The sequence below is a fragment of the Lycorma delicatula genome, chromosome 10, assembly GCF_047948215.1.
Source record: "Lycorma delicatula isolate Av1 chromosome 10, ASM4794821v1, whole genome shotgun sequence".
Classification (NCBI taxonomy): domain Eukaryota; kingdom Metazoa; phylum Arthropoda; class Insecta; order Hemiptera; family Fulgoridae; genus Lycorma; species Lycorma delicatula.
In genome coordinates, this window is record NC_134464.1 from 53,624,387 (window position 1) to 53,646,977 (window position 22,591).

The following is a 22,591-nucleotide window of genomic DNA, read 5'->3' on the forward strand; positions in this document are numbered from 1 at the left end:
AACAGAAATCTTGAAATGTGAATTAATCGGATAAACTACGGAAAATTTCAACCGACTTACTCGTAAACCTAACATTAACCTTGTTCTAAACTAACTATACTCGATTAAATTTCATTTAAACCGAGCGTTTTACTCCGCAAATAATGTATATTGTACATTTACCAAAACCCACATCGCAAACTAAACCTAAATTAATTTAACCTTAAGTGAATTTAATTTCATTGAAACCGATTTATTCAGTCCCAAAATAAAGTTTATTTACACTTGTAATATTTCGAAATTTCGGTAAGGGTGCTGCGTAACTTGCAAGGGACGTAACTCGATGGAAGGCGTTTCCCACTAATAATTTTAATAGTAACGAATAACTTTCTTTTACATAAGTTACATTCCAAATTTCATCAAAATCAGTGGCGAGACCGTAACTTATATAATTACCAAATTTATTATTAAATGTGGACATAAAATATACAGGAACCAGAGATAGTTAAATTTAAATTTTGCATCTTTTTCATAAATAGAGCAATTTTCCTATAAATAAATTTATTAGTGCACCTTTTTAATTAGAATAGTCGATTTATTATACATCACACAATGTCTAACAGTACAAACGCAAAGAAGAGTTACTAAATTACCTTTAACTTTCCCGTGTCGATAGCGCTACAGCTCTAGAAAGTATTGAAATCGGTCCGATTTTGGCATATGCGGTTTTCACCGGATCTTGACGTTTTGACGCCTAAGGAACCAAAAAAAACCGAATGGAAATTGTCATGTTGTTAGTTAATGTTCGTATAAACATGTGTTCGGTGTTTGCATATAAATCACCTTATATCTCCAGAACTATTGGACCGATTTAGACCAAACTTGGTCTGATTACTTCTTCATATGAGGCACATGCCATTAAATTTTCAACTTAAAAGTTCAAAGAGATGAGGCTGTGAAGCAAGGTCACCCTCAGTCTCGAGATTTCGCCTAATTAAGGACATATTTTACTTAGGCGCATTTGTTAACGATTAAAAAAGAATAATATTTGCAAAAAAACATTTTTTTAAATCGCATGCCCACCACAAAAATTGCTCTAATTTACTGCTATGTTGTGACGTCACAGGTGAGCGGTAGAATTAAATAAATGAATAATATTTAAAGTGTAAAAAGTAACTCGGTCTAACGGGGAAATTTTTTCTATGTAAGTTGTGAAATTACATTAGTTATATATCATTTGGTAATTTTGAGCAATTATTCCCCCAACCTCAATTTTTCCCAGATTGCAATACGTTATATTGGAGGTCAACACGAAGACGAAAGAAGAGACACAATTTGCCCGAAAGTTCGTAGATAACGTGAATGAGCAGTTGAAGATAACAAAAAGGGCAATATCCGTGTTCGGTTATGAGATAAACAAATAAATATATATATATATATATATATATAATAAATAAATTTAAAAGCATAACCAAACTTAACCTTCGCTAGTCAAAGTTAGCGAGCGAAGCGAGCGTAGGTTAAGTATGGTTAAATTATATTCATAGTTATATTGGTAATGTTCTGGAAATTTTTTTCATTTTTATTTTATTATTTAATTATGGTAAATCATTTATTTACGTTCGTCTACGTTATATAGAAAAACCGAATTTTTTTTAAGTCGGTTCAGTACCTCCAAAGTGTGATAAGAAAAAAATAATTTTTATTTTTTATAATTCACAACCGGTAGACTGAAAAATATATCATAACTAGTGTGTTAAGATCGGCTTGACTTATGACAAGAAAAGGCAAAATCCATTCGTTTAACAATCAGTTAAAAGAATAAATTAAATACATACACATACATAGATGTGCGCGCCCGCACGCAAACTCGCACAAAAATGCAAATAAAATCAACAATAATCAAACAAAAAACAACAATAATTTGATGATTATAAAGGATTAATATAAAAGCAATAAAGGATTAGGACGCGCGCCCGCGCGCCCACACAAACACACGCGCACACACAAACACACAACAAGCAGGGTTGAAACAAGTTATTCAATACTATTTTTTAAAATATAATAAAAATGGTAATACACTACATTCTATATTAAGTATATTTACATTATTAAGTCTATATTAAAAAGCACATACCATGATGTTAAAATAAAGACGTTAATTTTGTTTAAATAAAACAACACACATTGATGAAACGTAAATTTTAATTTCGTTTATCGCCTGTAACGCTAAGCGACTGGATCGAGTGAGTTAGGCTGTATACATGTTCGTCCATCTCCGCGTACAATCGGTGATCTCGGTGTAGAAACGTCTTCTTAACTCGTACAATATAGATTAATGTTACGGTTGTTTACAGTTTTTTTATTATCAATTACGTAACACGTACGCGCACCCTCACATATACATTAAAAATCTATTTAAAACAACTAAAATAATAAAATAAATGTTAAAATAAACAGTTAAACATAATTAAAAATTTATTTTATACATAAATATTTTTATTTATTATCAAAAGTTAATAAACTAAATAAAGGTTTATTTAAAAAAGAAAATAGATTAATATTAAAAAAATTTAATTATAAAACCGTTTAGAAATCGAACTCAGATTTTAAAAATATACTGATTTAATAAATTATATTAAGCTTACCACTCTTCCGATCACCGTGGCGGTGTGGTAGCGTCTCGGCGTTTCATCTGGAGGTCCCGGATTCGAATATCAGTGAGGTGTAACATTTTGCTTATGCTAAAAATTTCCATTTTTACATTCCTTTGTAAACTTGTACGGTGAATCATTCATCAGTTGTAGAAAAAAGAATTGATTCAATTGAGTCTCATTGAATTTCAATTAAAATTTTATCTTCCCGGTAATGTATTATCTATTACATATACAATTATTTATTATATATACACAGTGTATCACGAATTTCTTCCGGGACTTTCACAACCTACTCGCGAAGATAATGGAGAAAATTCATAATAAAAATTTGTCCTAAAATGCTTCGTTTGCGAGTTACGTCGGATTTCAGCTATCCCGGTGAAATAATGTCACTGAAATTTTTAAAACATTAATTAAGGGACAAAATTAGTGAATCGTTTTGTTTTTGACCGGAAAAATCTAAAAAAAATATATCCTAGAACCGTATCTGCAGTAGTAGTAGAAATCTAGTGTGAAATTAATAAATCGGGGTAAAAACCCTGTTTTTAATGTTAGACGTACAATAACTTTGTTAAATAACTTTTAAACAAAACTTGTAGAGGATTTAATTCTAAACAAAATGGTATAGAGTAAGTTGAATCAAACAAAGAAAACTTTTTCACGTCTCTTTCATTAGCCGTAAATCGCAAACGAAGTATTTTAGGACGAATGAAATTTAAACGAGTAGATTATTTTCACAAGTAGAAAAGGTTATGAAAGGGCCCGGGAAAACTTTGTGATACAATCTGTGTAAATATATAATAATTTTTATGAGGCTGTTATTCTTTCACGCAAAATCTACACGGCCGATCGAGGTGAAATTTTGTACTAACATAGGTTTTATAACCGAAAAGAATTTACGACTATTACCGTAACGAAATATTCCATCGTTTCATGACGGTAATCGTTTAAATTGCTTGCGGTAACAACCGGATTATGTTCCTTTCCTATATTTAAATTTACTACGGTCAAACCGTTGATCAATCGAATTCGACACCATTTACAGTTTGTGAAATTAAATTTTCTACAAAAAAAGGTCTCTCTCTATCTTTTGCGATACTATTTGGATTATCGGTAAATATACCTTTGAATGTTCGGCGTAATTCCTTTAGACTTGCCCTTTAGATTCAAACACCTTCAGTTTTCAAATAAAGTCGCTTGCTTTATGCTCATGTAGAAACAACGTATATATACATATTCCAGAGAGAAGAACTGTAATTCTGTATGCAATTTCAGCGTTTAGATTAAAGAAAATTGGTCATTTTCTTGTGGTGTTTGTCGGATAACGCTATGAATCGTGCAAAGTACATTTTTACCCGTACGAAAGAGCGTAGAAATAACGCTCAATTACAGTTATTTTTTTAATAGTTTTCTTATGTTCGAAATCCTGTTTAGATGAAATTTAGTAACTGAAATCTGATAAACTTCCCGTTATCCAATCAAGCTGAAATTTCACGTGTATGCAAAACACCTGTTTTGCATTTCACGTGTGTCATCTAAACAGGATTTCGAACATAAGAAAACTATTAAAAAAAATCATACACGTTTGACATGAATGATAATATAATATACCATATTTAATATCGTTCTAAAACAAACATGTCGAACATTTGTAAAAACATATTTATTTGTTTACTTACGGGTAACAAATCATATGTTTCGGTAACTAAGGGTGTGTTGTGGCAGCGAAACGATTTTGTTACGATTAGAAAATGGATTTGTTACTATTAACTATCGTTACTGATTTTTTACTGTAAGTTATCTGATTTTGTTACAACGACAAACCGATTTGTTGTCGTAAGTAAATGAATTCTGTTACTATAACAAAATCATTTTTCTTCGTGTAGTGTAGATTCTCATTGGAACAAAAAGATGAAACTAGAGTACAAAACAAAAAAAAAACTGCAACACACCGTAAAATACGGTTGGAGAAATAGCATAAAAAGCGAGCAAATGAAAGCGAAAAGGCAAAACGGGCGAGATTTGACGAGTTGATTTTTAGCGGGCGAAAGTTGAGTTTTTATTTTATTTATTACGCGCCCGCTACTAGAGTAAGAAAGAATGAGAAAAAATTATAAACCGATGTGAATGAATCGATAGCATTTGAACGAACAACCGAAGGCGGGAGACCAAAAAGTAAAAATAAATAAATTTAAAAAAATTTCTCTAAAAAGTAGGAAATAATTTTTCAGTAACTGTAATATAATCAAAGTAATTTTCAATATTTGTAAAAAGAAATCCATTGTGGCTCATAAAATTTTACTGAAGAATTGGAATAGGTGTTCTGCGAGGATTAATAAAGGTAAAAATGCGAACGAACGTAAATTAAAATGATAAAACTAAGTAATATTTTGTGAGCGCAAAATTTTTACTAATGTTGAAAATTTTTACAAATTACAAATATTTTCTAGTTTTTAGAGCAATTTCGTTTTAAAAGAAACCCATTGTTTAACAATTTAAAAAATTTTTTGTACGTAAATATGTCAAAAATAAGATACAAACCCTTTTGGGGCATAACTATCAATATTCCTGCAGAAGTAATTTTTAAAATGTTATCAATATCCTTTTATGTAAAATTTTACATACACGCGCGCGCACACACACACACACGCGCATGTTAGGATTCAGTATGTAGCATATGTAAGCATTATTAGTGGTATGTATTCCTGGTTGAAGTCTTTGTTACGTATGTTATTTTATTCAGTTTTAATTAAAAAATCACTGTTAGCATTTATACTTAACATTGGCTAATATAATATAATTCTGGAAGAATATTTATATTGAAATAATTTTTTTATACGTATAATAAAATAAAAAGTTTGTTTTTAAAAAAAATATTTATCGTTAAGAAATAACTGTGTGTATGTGTGTGTCTCTATCTCTCTGCGCGCGCGCGTGTTACATGATAATTAGATGTACAGTTAAACCCACCTAGGTCTAGTGGTCCATATTTTTACATGGATTTGAATACTAGATCGTGGATACCGGTGTTCTTTGGTGGTTGGGTTTCAATTAACCACACATCTCAGGAATGGTCGAACTGAGAATGTACAAGACTAACACTTCATTTACACTCATACATATCATCCTCATTCATCCTCTGAAGAATTATCTAAACGGTAGTTACCGGAGGCTAAACAGGAAAAAGAAAAAGATGTACAGTTAAACCTGCAAAATATTCGACATAATATTGATATTTTTATTTGATGATATATTTTAACAGTTTGTTAGTTATAAAGTTTAAGTTTGTGCAAATATCTTTTTAATAACATTTTTCATTATCCATCATAATCACTTTCTCCGTTACTTTTACTGTAGTTTTATCAGTGCTTTCTTGATGAGTATTTAAAATCATAATCCATACATAGTTATACCTAAAACAATATTACCCTAAAATATGTAATTGGTTTTTATACTGCAAGATAAAAATTATTTTAAAAAAACAGACTACTCCTGATTGTACACATCTACCTAGAATAACAAAAAATAGTCGAGCGAGTTTTTCTTTATTTTAACGGCATTTTTTTTCAGATTCATTAGTATAAAAAAATTAAGGTTCAAATACAGAGATAGAAGAACAATTGCTAACATGTACAAGAACCAAACAGCAACAGTAATAATTGAAGAACATAAGAAAGAAGCCGTAATAAGAAAGGGAGTCCGACAAGGGTGTTCCCTATCTCCGTTACTTTTTAATCTTTACATGGAACTAGCAGTTAATGATGTTAAAGAACAATTTAGATTCGGAGTAACAGTACAAGGTGAAAAGATAAAGATTCTACGATTTGCCGATGATATAGTTATTCTAGCCGAGAGTAAAAAGGATTTAGAAGAAACAATGAACGGCATAGATGAAGTCCTACGCAAGAACTATCGCATGAAAATAAACAACTACAAAACAAAAGTAATGAAATGTAGTAGAAATAACAAAGATGGACCGCTGAATGTGAAAATAGGAGGAGAAAAGATTATGGAGGTAGAAGAATTTTGTTATTTGGGAAGTAGAATTAGTAAAGATGGACGAAGCAGGAGCGATATAAAATGCCGAATAGCACAAGCTAAACGAGCCTTCAGTAAGAAATATAATTTGTTTACATCAAAAATTAATTTAAATGTCAGGAAAAGATTTTTGAAAGTGTATGTTTGGAGTGTCGCTTTAAATGGAAGTGAAACTTGGACGATCGGAGTATCTGAGAAGAAAAGATTAGAAGCTTTTGAAATGCGGTGCTATAGGAGAATGTTAAAAATCAGACGGGTGGATAAAGTGACAAATGAAGAGGTATTGCGGCAAATAGATGAAGAAAGAAGCATTTGGAAAAATATAGTTAAAAGAAGAGACAGACTTATAGGCCACATACTAAGGCATCCTGGAATAGTCGCTTTAATATTGGAAGGACAGGTAGAAGGAAAAAATTGTGTAGGCAGGCCATGTTTGGAATATGTAAAACAAATTGTTAGGGATGTAGGATGTAGAGGGTATACTGAAATGAAACGACTAGCACTAGATAGGGAATCTTGGAGAGCTGCATCAAACCAGTCAAATGACTGAAGACAAAAAAAAAATTAGTATAGTCAGCGATATGAAATTTAATATTACTTTTATGCGTTATCTTGTACTCGGGAGTTACCACCTCATATAGCCTACACAGGCACCCGACTACATCAAATATAGAAATAATATTAAATTTCACATCGCTAACTTACTGTATCATGAAAATGTGCTTGTAAGAAAAGAAAGAAAAACAAATATTTTTTGTCGTTTTTCATAATTATTCTAGGTAGATTTTTGTACAATTAGAGTAGTCAGAATTATTTTATTTAGGACTTTTTTGTTGTTTACATATCTTTACCTGGCGTACATATTTTTGTTTTTTCTCGAGAATGTAAAATATTTCTTTTTTTATCGTTTTATGTTCAATTAATGAAATATTTTGCTTTTACAAGGGGAAGGTACATCGGTTCGAATCCGACTTCATTTCCTTTTTTAAAAAAAATGGAAAGTACATAAAATTTTATTTCATTAATAACTACTGATTTTTTTTCATATTTTTTATTATTATTGAATTATTTATTATAAACCTTTTTTACAATCAAGCGGTTAATAATTATTAAATTATTAATACATCAATATAATTTAAAAAGAAGTTGAAAAAAAAGATTTCACCGGTGCTAAGGAGGGAATAAAAAAAATTCCCACCTTAAAGTTAAGAAAACTTCAAATTTACTCAATACGACAATGTGAAAAAAGTTTCACATGTTTAGCTTACGACGTCTTACAATTCCAGCAACACTCCGGTCATCCTTGCCGTACGGGTTGGTTATATCAAAAATTGTGTCTGACAAAGTTTTACGTAATGTTTAGACGATTAAAGAACACTTTAAATCGATGCGATACTGTGCCTATTAAGGGAGGTGTGATTTGTTTTTTGTCTTCAAAACTTCATTTTTTCTACCCCCTGAGCCAATGGTTGGTGATATCAAAAAACTTTACTTACAAAAGTTTTAGGCTCTTATTCAAAGAATCGTAGAAACATAAACGAATTCGATATTTTACTTAATAAAAAGGTTATAGCAATATTTTGTTTTTTTTTCGAAAAAGCCCTCCATTTTCATCCCCATCGTCCGATTTTGGCCGTTAACAAACTCGTACGAGATTTTGGGTCGCATCTTTTTTTCAGGGAACAGTTTGAAAGTGATTTGCGGAAAATTACGGCAGTTATCGTGTCCACGAGAAAATGAAATATATATAAGCTTTTGAGCTGACGGTGGTTTTGGAGTCTGGAGGATGTGAAACGCGAAGATATATCGAAATTTTCCCGAAGTCGAATCACGGTATCCATTACAATAGGTAGCTTTCTAATAAAATGTACCTAATAGCTTACCTACCTCCCAACACATTACGAATATACTAGTTGGAATTCAGAATAAAATTAACCTGTTTATCTTATTTATTCAACTAGTTTAGAGGAACATATATCAAGACTTGAACATGTTTTTGATAGATTTAGATCCGCTAATATTATACCCCGCATTTAAAAATACATATGTAAAATTATATAAATGTGAAATTCGTTTAAAAACAAATCGTGAAAGAATTCCTTAAAATTCAGAAATGAATTTGACTCCAACACCTAAACCACTGAAAATACTTCATATCGATAGGCGTTTTTTTTTGTTGTTGAAAAACAAAAGATTTTGTCAATTTAGATAGTTTTTTAGGTATACACAAGTATAATGGATTGAAAGATCACAATTAACAGAAGCAGCTGATAAATTATTAAATTAATCTACCCATCATAAAATACCTGAAAAAATTTATTTCTAATAATGATACCGAATTCAATAATTCAAAAATGAATGCGGATATATAAAATTAAAATATATTTTACAAGCACAACATCCATCGTCAACGTGAAAGATTTCAGTCTACGGTAACTGAACATATCAGAATCTTTAATAACCGACAAGAAATTAAAAACGATAGTATTAAAAATGAAATAAAATATGCAGTTATTGCGTACAAGAGTAGTATTTATTCTGTTACCAAATTAAAACAGTTTGAAAATTTTATGGACATAACCCAACTTCATTGTTAGAAGCAGATATACAGCGGCAGATAATAAACGATTACGTCAAAAATCATAAAGTAAAGATGATGAAGTAAAGAGAAAAATAAATATGATAAAGGAAAAGTCAGTTCAGTGAAAAACAGCACGACATATACAAAAAGTAAAATACATTTAACGATCTGTATTTAAAATATCTTGCAGGTCCTAACTATTAATTCGGAAACGGTCCCGATAGAATTAGATTTAGCCAAATTAGAGGCTTTTTACCGGTACATTTATTCATTATGATAAAGTAGTAAATCTATTTATAAAATTTGAATAATATTTAAGAATATTTATTAAATTGTTTTAATTATACCTTTTAATTATAAATTGTATAATGTAAGTAAAAACAGTCATAAGTCTAGAGATGGAAGTAATTATTTAAAATTTATTACTCATTCGAAAATGAATAAGTTAAAAATAGTCTTGGTAAGTAATAAAGTAAGAAATAAAAGACGAATTGTTAATGGTCTCGGTTCGATTGTTCTTTACTACCAATTTACATGCTTATGATGGAGAAAAATATAAAAAATTGTTAGAAGAAATAAAACAAACAAAATGTTATTGTAAATCAGATTAATGACCGGTAGTCTCTTAGTACAGATACTATGAGTTTCATAAAACAGTTAGTATAATTGAAGATAAATTTATGGAATTACGTAATATGTAAATCGTTCTGTTGAATTAGAAAAATTAAGAAATGTAACAGAATTAATTAGTAAAATAAAGTTTTTTTTTTCAAAAAATATTATTCGTTAAAAGAAATAACTTATATAAATAAAAAATATAGATTGTCTTGTAAATTAATAAAATTAAAATTAGATTTTGAAACTTACCTTATTTTACATCCAATATCCAAAATATAAAATTTTGAAAAATGTAAATTAATTATACACCTTTATCCACTGTTACAAAATGTATTTGAGTTTATTTAAATATTTCTCCCAATTATGAATTCATGTCTGCTACTTTCAAAATGCTATAATTACTGTGAATGTTTATTTTCTAATAATAATTTTTAATGAACACTGTGATACAGAATTTATAAATATTTAATTATTTAATTTTTAAGAACGTGCCTTTGATAGTTGCAGCTTTGGTTAAAGATGTAGTCCAAATACTGAAAACTTTTAACCTAGAATCAGTAACCAAAGAAATTTTAATATAACCGTTTTAAAATGAACCCACCGTGTTGGTCTAGAGGTGAACTTGTCTTCGCAGATCAGCTGATTTCGAAATCGAGAGTTCTAAGGTTCTAAGTTTTACAACAAAAAGAGAAATGTCTAACCGACAGTCGGGATCGGTTCGTTTTAATCGATCAGAATCGCACCATCTGAAATAATTTTTAACTAAATTGATTTCCGAGGTGTTAACGAATATTGAATACGATATTTAACATTTTATTTTTGAATCGGAAAATTTTGAAGTTTCGGAACCGTCTAAATTTTTTTTAGCTCTTACCGTTCAATCGTGAACGGTAGTTTACATAGTTTAATGCCCACAGGAACTCTTTATAACAGTATTTGTAAAACAACAAAATTTGATGTATTCAAATATCAACCGATGAACCGAGTAAATTTATTGATTTATTCAGTAATAAAAAGATTACTTATTTTAAAGACATTCTGGCGGCGTTTAAAGTCTTTATATATATAGTTAGTCATGTATCATAAATATATGTGACTCCAGCGTTATTTATGTATAAAATTCATAAATCTAATGGTTGATAATTCATTTGTCTAATGATATCTGACATGACACAAATCAGTGTGTGTGTGTGTGTGTGTGTGTGTGTTGTATTTGAGATCAATGTCGTAACAATTATTTCATGTCTTATTATTTTTCTCATTAGGTTGTCGTTTTATACAAAAAAACAAAATTCGGTAACCTAAATTGTTTATATTGAGACAAAATATTTGTCATATTTGTTAATTAATTAATTAAGATGGGTTAATTGAATATTTGTTTTAGTACAATCATTTTTTTGATAACCTAAATGGCAACATCTTGTTGCTAAGAAATTCAACTTCCCCTTCTTCACTTCATTAAACTACAAGCGTTTAAAGTTAGACAGTTTACGACAGTCATTAGCAGTGTCAGCCTTGTTCAGTAGCGGTGTTATGTATATAACTATTATTTATAAAATGATTAAACCGAACCAAAATATAAAATTAAACTTCAACATTGTAATCGATTCATCACAGATTTATTTATTTTTTTTAATCGTGAAGATTATTTCGATTGAAATTATTGAAAACATCCTTGTAAGTCAATTCTTATCTACGAAACCTGGCTAAACAGTTGTCGGTGGTGGTGTCTAACATGAGAGTCGAACCGCAGACCTTCAGTATATCAGTAGGTTTTTAAAATCTTTTATTACGAATTTATGTATAAATGTCGATATAAAAAATATTTATTTGCATAAGAAACCAATAGATTGTGATAATAATCACTATTATTAATAGTGATTGAGCATGTGATTATGTATATTGTAACCAAGAATTGATCCTTTTAGTTTACAGCAATATTTCTTTTTTTTTAGTGAACGACATGCGGGTACGACTTACTAATGCAAATTTGTGTCCAAAACGAAAATCAATTCCAAACTTTCAACATGTAAATAGGTTTTTAATGATAATTAAAGCAAAGAATTAAATCTAGAACCTTCAGTAATGATTTTTTTTGGGAGGCGATAGTCATATGTGAATACCTTGTGATCTGGGGGTGTCCAAGTTAACCCACCGGGTTGGTGAACGCGTCTTCCCAAATTAACTGATTTGGAAGGCGAGAGTTCCAGCGTTCAAGTCCTAGTAAAGCCAGTTATTTTTACACGGATTTGAATACTAGATCGTGGATACCGGTATTCTTTGAAACCCAACCGGGTTTCAATTAACCACACATCTCAGGAATGGTCGAACTGAGAATGTACAAGACTACACTTCATTCATACTCATACATATCATCCTCATTCATCCTCTGAAGAATTATCTAAACGGTAGTTACCGGAGGCTAAACAGGAAAAAGAAAGGGGTGTCCAAGTTTTGTGTCAAAGGGATCGATCCCGAGACCTTAAACTTCACACATTCCTTTTTGATAGTATTAAAAAATAAATCTCTCTCTCTCTTTCTTTGTGTGTGTTTGCGGGCGCGCGTATTTTTATTGTAGATGTGCTTACTGTTAAAGTACTAATCGGCTAAATTTATAAATAGTGTGACACGGTCGCGGCGACATTATATTTTTATTGTTAATTACAATATTCGATTTTTTAAATTTCTGCTTTAAATTAAAATAAAAATATTTAGTAATATTTACAAAAAAAAAAAAAGGTATAAAAGCGCGCACGCGAATGTACATATATATATATATGTGTGTGTGGAATCATCACGTTTACGTGCGCGGATGTAATTGTATATATAAATTGAAAAATTAGATAAAATTAAATAATTGAAAGCATTACTCGTTTATGTACCGTTAACTATGTTCTTTAGCTAACACATACAAGTGAATTTTAAAAGTTGCTTTCATTTATTATGTTGTAAGTTATCACGGTTTATGAAAAATAAAATCAGAATAAAAATTTTAGTTAAATTTTTGTCAAAAAAAATTAATAATAAGTCTGACCATCTAACATAAAACCGACCTGCATAACACATCAATGTAAGTTTCAAGAAAAGTAAGAAAATATTTCTAAGTATTTCAAACTGAAGAACAAAGTGAATTTACTTTCTAAAATAGATAATTAATTTATTAATCACCAAATGTAAACACAGGCAAAAGGTTTTGTTATTAACAGAAATCTAATTTTTTTTAAACAAAAAATATAACTTCAATAAAATATTGATATCCGAAATAATTAGTAAGAAGAGCAGATTTAAATAGAAATAATAATAATATTATTTTATTAAAACGTAAATAAAACGTTTAGTCTACAAAATAATAATTTGCTTTCAAGCAAGTACCTATTCTCTTCTAGTGTACCGGTACTTACTTGAAAGCAAATTATTTTAGTTCCATATTTTTATAAAGTAAAATGTACTTAAACAAAATGTTTAGTTCATTAAATTCCCATAAGTTAACCATTATTTAATTGAGTACTATTTTTCTTATTACAAAATATTATTTCAAAGAACTTACCTAGTTTACATTTAGAAATATTTTCTAAAAAAAACACCACTACAGATCGTAAAGAAATAACCATTTACTGTACGACAACGTCGTTAATAACACTTTTGTTAGATTAATAAATTATCAGAAAGAAAATGTTAAATAATATTACTATATAAGATTTGTTTATTTTCTCTACATCGCTTAATATAATGGAAACAACTAATAATATAATAAACACAATACAATATAACACATTTTGACACACCAGTTGTTTTTGATGAGCCAGGTGGAAGAACGAGAAAGTCAAATGCACTCAATAGTTATAATACTATCTTGTTCCATTCTCTGTGCACACTCCCGAATAAATATAATTTTTCATCTACGTAACACACTTTGACATACGCAGTTGTTTTTGACGAACCAGGTGTAAGAACGAGAAAGTCAAATGCACTCACCTATCTTGTTCCATTCTCTGTGCACACTCCCTCTCACATTCTCCAATACGTACAAACTTACCACACTAGTAATTTTTTCTTTCATTATATCGTTCAGAAGCCATCTTTTTCTTTTATACTGTTTATTTTTGCTGTTAAAAATGATTTATTCTATTATACAATTCGCATTCAACCGAATCGTAACATTACAAAGGTTTAGCAAAAAGAGATTTTGAGTGAGAAAAAAAAATTATATTTATATAGAATAGTATATTTCAGTATTTATATATAATTAAAATTGTGCGCGCGTATGTGAGTATACAAATAAATAAATAATTTAATATATTAATTATTTAGAGATAATAAGGTTTACTGAAACTGAAAATTACTTCAAAATTATTTAAGAAAACCGTTCGCTTCGGTTAATATACGGAGAATATTATTCTTAATAGGGAGGGTTGTATTCATAAAACACAGTTCTAACATTTAGTTTTGGCATCATATAATTCGCTGCTTGCGTTTGAATTATTCAACACTACATAGAATAAATCTTCCAAGGTAAGGGAGTGAAAAAAAAAATGTAATTTTTACGGTAATTTTTTTTTTTTAATTTAATAACGAATCAATATATTATAATAATTTTACTATTATTTATAAAAAAAAAATTCCTAAAATAAGTAAAATCAATGTTATATTCTCCGTGATATATTTATTTCTTCGTTTAAGTTTGTTTTCTTAATATTGTTTTTGTATTAAATATAAATTTAATAAAAAAAAATTCGAGTACAAAATCTGAATATTATTTAATATTCACTATATTCGGTTGGAGGTTGTGTGGGGAAGTACCGTATTGAAATTTTGAAGTGAATTAAAGTTTCAAGCCTGACCGGTATACGAACCGGGACCTTTCGGCGGATAAGAAGGAATACAGCGCTTATTTGTATTATAGATGTGCTGGGCTGTACTGTGAAATACGGTAGTCGACTTGAGATAAATTTGGAAATAATCGTTTTATATCATAATCCCCTTTTGTACTATTCATTAATATTTTTTATCATCTGAATTAAAATAAATGGTCCTTTTGTGTTTTTTCAGATTAGTTCGTAAAGATGATATGGTCTAAGTTGTAAAATTTTGTTCAGATCCTGACAGAGTATCGACCCCGACACCTTTTGTGTAACAGGCTAGCTCGCTACTTTTTGTGATACTAAAGTGGAGACATAACATTTTTATTTTTAATTGCACTATTATGTTTTTTAAAACTGATGTTTTTTATATCAAAATAAATAATAGCGATATTTAGTAAAAAAACCAAAAAAATATATGAAGGACGCAGACTGGTAGTATGCGTGAGTGTAAATTATATTAGGTAAAAAGAAATAATGGAAAACCTTATTACCGTTTGGATATCTTGATTACGTTCGTTTGTTAACGTTGTTTAAAAAAATTAATATTAAACTGTCCGTGTCGGTCGGTCGCTTGTTATGAGAGATGAAACAATGCATTACCCCAGAATTCGTATTCTGGCGTAATGTCTTAAAATTAAGAGATTTTAACTCGATTCTAAGAAACAAAATAACATTGTAAACAGTGAATCACAATTCCTGTTTAAATCAATTTATAACATTGCTCATGTAATTACGGTATATTGTGTATTTTCAATATTTTCTTTTACCTTACAGTAAAATTATTATGAAATATTCTTTTGTTCTAAATAAAAATCAACAACCATTATTCTTGTTAGTTTCAAAATAAATATATTTATTATAATAATGAAGAATTGTAATATATTATGATGATATGTAGGCACGATGAAAACAAAATACTGAAAATAATACTGTTTTCATTGCTATACGAGATACACAGTTATTTGTAAAAACAAGAGAAGTAACACCATTAAATATTAAAATAAGATAAGTTTATATAGCATAAGTTATAGTATTTTGTAATTATGTTATTGAATTAGGATATATATTCTAGATTTTTGGAAAGATTGAGACAAACATTTCATAAAGTCTATAAAAAGTAGAACATATTCTATCTGGTGATTTAGTGTATATTTATGTTACAATAATGTTAAATAAATGTTATTAAATAAATATTTTACTTTACTTATAAATATATATCCAGGAATCTGTGAATGGACTTATTAATATATATATATAGATAGGTTAAAAAAAAAAAATAGTAAATTAACTCTGCTAAATATTGCAATAATGTTTATTGAGAAACATCTCTGTAAAAAGAAAAACAGATACCTATCTAATCTCTACTAAGTAATTTGATGGAAATAAAATAAATTTTGGATAAAAAAATTAAAATGTATGTGTATATAGAAAAAAAGATAATGAATTCGTGTGAATAAATAATGTAAGTATAGTATTTTAATTTAATCTATCCTTATTATTAGGTTTTTATAAGTTCCAGAATAATCCTGATTTTAATCCATTTATAACACTCACTTGACTTGTTTCCAGGGTAGATTTTTAAAAAACGCATCAAAAATGGCGGCAGATTAACATTGTTTTCTCTTAAGCGACGTGAGAATGCGTTAAATACATCAACTCACATGGTTGTATACTGTTGACGTCCTTTGTAACGGTACTGTTTACGGCTATTTCTCAGTTAAACGATTTAGATTAATTTGTTATTCCAAGTAATCTTACTTGAATGCTTACTAAGAGAATTTGATAGAAAAATAATTTGACTGATTGGTTTCAGCTAATAAAGAAATACTATTTTGCGTCGTGGTCCTTACCTAAAAGTAAGTAATGACATGTATAGTTAATTGTACACAATATGAATGTGAATTTTTGAACCCGTTTTACATTATTTACAGTTAAACATACTAATAGTTTTAAATAAAATTATAACTAATTTTAAAGACGTTATGTTTATAGTGTATTTAGACCTAATTCTGGTGTATCTTTTAACTGAAACTTTTTTAATATTTTTTATGAACGAAGTTAACGTTTTATTACTTATGCTTGTTAGTTCTAATTTCCATGTTAATAAGTATTTTGAATATTATTAAGGCATTAATCTGAAACTGATAGTCAAATTGTAACCCTAATATAGAATCATTAATTAAAATTAAATGTAAAAAAATCCTATTTAGAGAATTAAAACTAGAATTCAGATTTTTATTGGAAGAAAAAATGAAGAGGTTAATGAATCAGTTTCTCCAAGGGAAGAAATTTTGTTTTAATTGTTTTAAAACAAATTTTAACTTTTCCGTTTTACAAAACAATCCAAATTTATTTTTATTTGTGATTATAGGCTCAGGTTATGTCATTTGAACACTTGTCCAAAATTCTACTTAACATTTGATCTCGATGTGTTTAATAAATACTATATGTTAATTAATTCTTAACATTATATCTTATAATTACGGTAGATCATTCTTTCCATTACTAAATTATAACTAACTCAGTGGCGGCAGGGAGGCTTGGGTTAGATAATATCCAACCACAACAACTTACAGTATGATGATTCCACAACAATGTGCAGAATAAGATCCTGGAAATTGAAGATTATAAAGTAAAGTAAAATGTTATTGGCCAAATGATGAAGAGCTTGACAAACCCCTGGCCAGCATAGTTGTACAGTGTAAATATTCACAATGGTTTTTTTTTTTTTTTGTTTTTTTATGTAATAATGTTCTTTTAAACAATTGATTCTTAAACTTTTTCACCCACCACCCACATTAAGAATCAAAACGTTTCTAGCCTAAAACTTACCATCTGTTAAAAATAATAATTGTAGTTCTCTTAAAAAAAAAACAACTGCAATTGTTTTTAAATGTGGCATATCCTATTTCTGAGTTGAATCTTACACTTTAAATGAGAGCAATTAAAATGCATATTTAATTGTGTAGTTATATAACAATATATATACATCATCATTCATTCTATGCAACCTCCTACCTGCAAAGACCTAAATTTTTCAGGAGAGCAGAAAAACCTTTGGAATTGAATTAACAAAATGCAATATTACAGTTATATCGTAAATTTAATCTAAGATTTCTAATTACCTGTTTTTAAGATAAATTCTTTTTTTCATCTATTTAGAAGATTTCTTACAATTAAAAAAAATACTATGTGTTTGTTTTGCCATGTAGGTGATTTCAAACAATGGTGATCAGCTACATAGGGCCTTTTGAACTTTATTCTTGGATGTTTTAGTTATAGTTGAAAAATATGCTTTGAAAAACATCTGTCTGCCTAGAAACTTAATTTTGCCTGCCTTTTTCTTAAACTGAAACCTAGTACGTTTATGATATTATTAGGTCCATATTATAAAATGTTTTTCTTAATTATTGAAATTACTACGAAACAAAGTAATTGCACAGATAGAATGTAAAATACATAGAGATAACAGTACAAAAATACATTATAAGAGATATTTAATTAGTTAATTACCTTTAGGCTTGCAAACTAAAAATAAATTAATGAATAACTATTCCTTCATTAGTACACTGAAAATATAAAAACACTCTTAAAAATTAAAGTAACAGTTAAAAGATAAAAAAAAAATATAGTAACATTACAAGGAATATTTAATTAGTTTCTTATCCTACTGACTTATATTATAACTTAATCAGACTTTTATAAACAAAAAATTAAACTTTGTATTGAATTATTACAATTAGGTTTACCAACTAAAAATAAAACTAATGAATACCTGTAGCTTCATTAGTATACCGTGAAAATATAAAAACACTCTTAAAAGTTTAAAGTAACAGTTCTGTACATTATAGTTTTACATAATAAATGTACAGTATAATATTATTTTATTAAAAATATTAATTTGTTGACACCTTTCTTTACATTTTTTTTTATTTCTTTTTACCTTAACATGTTCTGTTGCTCCTCGTTTTCCTGCACAAATGAATGGAAGACCATCATAGAAGGGCCAAAAATCTTTATAACTTTTTTAAGCTCCTGGAGATTTTGATTTTTTTGTGTCACTTATTGGGACTTCCATCTTTTTTTTATAATCTCTCTTTTGCTTCTTTTCTGTTATTTTATCAGTCTGTCCATCTAATTCATCAATTGATTCTCCATTCTCACTTATCTTATTGAGTTGTCCTGATCTATAAACCCATCTTTTAAATGTATCCTCTCCAAGATCAAGTGTCTAAAAAAAAATTCTACATACCCTTATCTTCTCTCCACCATCATTTTCCAGTAGGTTGTCATGTCCCTCCAATTTGACGTTTTTGAGATGTATGCAGCTTCTTCTTTTAATAATGGGCCTTGAATTAACTAAAGTTGTCACAAATGTTTGTTTTTCTTTCCAAGAGGTAGGACTATGCCAAAAATGATTAAATATTTCCTGTTGCTTGGTATCAGATACCGTAGTGCACAAAAAAGTTTGATTCGTTCTTTTCGAAGGTTCGGGTAATAAGACACGGTTACATTTACCTTTTAGGGATCTAGCTTCCTTTACAAGTGTTCCTACAACCTGTCTTCCAACTCTTTTATCTCCTAAATACTTTTTTCTTGAAGCTCTATGTTTTTTGTTTTTTTTTTAAATTTATGTTTCATGTTTTTTTATCTCGGCAATACTTAATTTTTTTGGCTTTCTAACCTTATTTACTTCCTCACAAGAGGTGTTAGTCGCAGTAGGAATATTTGAGCCAACTTCCTCAAAATAACAGTCAATTCAATACTAGGTCTTTCAGAATTTACCTCAAAAATATTAATTTGTTGACACCTTTCTTTACATTTTTTTTTATTTCTTTTTACCTTAACATGTTCTGTTGCTCCTCGTTTTCCTGCACAAATGAATGGAAGACCATCATAGAAGGGCCAAAAATCTTTATAACTTTTTTAAGCTCCTGGAGATTTTGATTTTTTTGTGTCACTTATTGGGACTTCCATCTTTTTTTTATAATCTCTCTTTTGCTTCTTTTCTGTTATTTTATCAGTCTGTCCATCTAATTCATCAATTGATTCTCCATTCTCACTTATCTTATTGAGTTGTCCTGATCTATAAACCCATCTTTTAAATGTATCCTCTCCAAGATCAAGTGTCTAAAAAAAAATTCTACATACCCTTATCTTCTCTCCACCATCATTTTCCAGTAGGTTGTCATGTCCCTCCAATTTGACGTTTTTGAGATGTATGCAGCTTCTTCTTTTAATAATGGGCCTTGAATTAACTAAAGTTGTCACAAATGTTTGTTTTTCTTTCCAAGAGGTAGGACTATGCCAAAAATGATTAAATATTTCCTGTTGCTTGGTATCAGATACCGTAGTGCACAAAAAAGTTTGATTCGTTCTTTTCGAAGGTTCGGGTAATAAGACACGGTTACATTTACCTTTTAGGGATCTAGCTTCCTTTACAAGTGTTCCTACAACCTGTCTTCCAACTCTTTTATCTCCTAAATACTTTTTTCTTGAAGCTCTATGTTTTTTGTTTTTTTTTTAAATTTATGTTTCATGTTTTTTTATCTCGGCAATACTTAATTTTTTTGGCTTTCTAACCTTATTTACTTCCTCACAAGAGGTGTTAGTCGCAGTAGGAATATTTGAGCCAACTTCCTCAAAATAACAGTCAATTCAATACTAGGTCTTTCAGAATTTACCTCAGAGTCAACCAATGATGAAATAGCTCTTGAATTATTGTTTGGTGTGTTATTTGAGACAACTATATCAATAAACTCTAGCTGGTCTTGTGAATATTCATTATTAGAATCTAAAAATATATAGACAGCAGTGTTACCTGAAATCGGTATCAACGAATTACAAAAAAGGATTCTATCTTCATTGGCTTCATCAAAAGAAGATCCATTTCGTTGAACTAATTCGATACTGGCATTTGCACCTATATGGTAGCAAACAAAAATTTATGAATGTTGGAATTTTATTTTGTTGAGAGAGCTACCAGATATTATTTAACCGATTTATATTGTTTACTTAATAGCATAGGATCATCACACAAGGCATTCAGCATGTTAGATGTGCAAAGTGCACATCTAAAAAAAAGTAATTATCAAGAAATTATCAGCTTACTAGAACATATTACCAATTTTAAACTTATTAAAATAAAGTTAAAGGATAGATTGAATTTAGTGTGTAAAAATGGCTGCAAAGACTGCAATTAAAAAAATCTTTTAAACATCAAGACTTACCAGTTTTGTCTAAAGGACAGGAGCTCTGGACTGCTTCTGTTTCAATTTCATTAACAAATTCATCTTTTGTTGCCCCTTGGGTTTCTAGAAAAAGAACATAATACAACAAAATCATAACAAAAAAATGTGTAATGAATTTTCTATTATAAGATACTTTAGGTTATAAGGAAAAATGTAACCTTAACAGATTTTTAATCTGAGTACTAAAAGTTATTTCTAAAGAATCTTGAAACAAATTCTGCTTATAGGTCAATACCTTAAACAAATAACATAATTAGGGAAAAAATTATTACAAATTTCATATGGTATCATTAATGGTTTTCGTAAATAATCAATGAAAATGATAGCTAAATTTAGTACATCCTAACCTTAAATTGAATTATACAAATTATATTAAAAAGGAATTGAAATTAACTTACCAGTAAATTTTGACCAGTAAAACTGTGTTTTTGAAAATATGAATAAAAGTAATCCCATTTTTAGTTGTGGGGAACTTTTACTGAGCTTAGCAACAAGAAAATTTACTGGTAAGTTAATTTCAATTCCTTTTTAATATAATTTGTATAATTCAATTTAAGGTTAGGATGTACTAAATTTAGCTATCATTTTCATTGATTATTTACGAAAACCATTAATAAATCTACATAAAAAACAAAAAACCATTAACCACATGTGTTAACCACATTAATACAAACAAGTACAAACAGCTGATTGCATGAAATCTCTTAAGTAACATCTGGTTCACATAACATAGTTCACCCTAAGCCATCTACATAACGATATCAAATAGAGGAAAACTCCCGTGTGGATTAATGTTACACAAGAGGTTTCTAAATTTGAGAAATATTCAGTTTTTACCTAGGAGATTTCTTTTTTTCACCGCATAGACTTGTAGAGTTTGAAAAGCTGATTCCAGTGGTATACAACTCAAAATTGATTTTTGAGGCACATAGGAGGTTTCACAGAATGAATGATATATAATTATATAATAAAAGTGATAGCGTATTCAGTATAACAATACAATAATTTTAAAACTAAGCTTTCAATTGAAAAATATTTTAGTAAGTATTTAATTTTAATTTGAAATCTCAGGAAAACATAATTTTTGCCGTTACCTTCCTATCAGTCATCACCTTCCTAGACAGCTTGAATGCCTCCAATTTTCAGATTGGGCATTATCGCCCACTTTGAGAACAAATGTTTTAAACTAATTTTTTTTTAATTAGGTACAAAATCTTCAACATTGAACAATGTAATTAAAATTCTAAAGGTTCTGTTGTGTTTCTTTCTGGATTTCTTATCTACTGTTACTGCCAAAAAGTGTTACGTGCTCTAAATACATATTTGTATATTTACAACTTTTATAAGATTTTTCCTAAGAAATTCTATAGGTCTTTCAAACAGTAATGAACTTCAGCTGTTTTTTTAGTGTTAAGATAATGTTTATAAACACTTCATAATGTTTTAAATTATAAACTATCATAGAATTATATAATCCAACAGAAGTAAATGGAACACAAATGGTGAGATCATAGATGATTATATTAATATTGTCAATGTTTAGCATTAAGTGTCTTTGAAATTTGTTTTAAATTATATTAAAAATTACTATGTAAAGGCAATCAT

The 22,591-nt window shown here is 28.8% G+C and overlaps 1 protein-coding gene across 2 annotated transcripts in view; it reads right to left on the minus strand.

Moving 5' to 3' along the window:
• LOC142331469 (uncharacterized) overlaps positions 1–22,591 on the minus strand; it is a 118,254-nt gene that overhangs the window by 90,480 nt on the left and 5,183 nt on the right. The window contains exons 2-3 of one of the 2 annotated variants that reach the window (XM_075377404.1): positions 20,966–21,049; positions 13,421–13,979 (exon numbers count right to left, since the gene is read on the minus strand). The gene's annotated coding sequence lies outside the window, so the exon portion shown is untranslated. Of the gene's footprint in view, positions 1–10,474; positions 10,543–13,420; positions 13,980–20,965; positions 21,050–22,591 lie in introns of those variants that run through there. The other variant, XM_075377403.1, reaches the window with a different exon arrangement.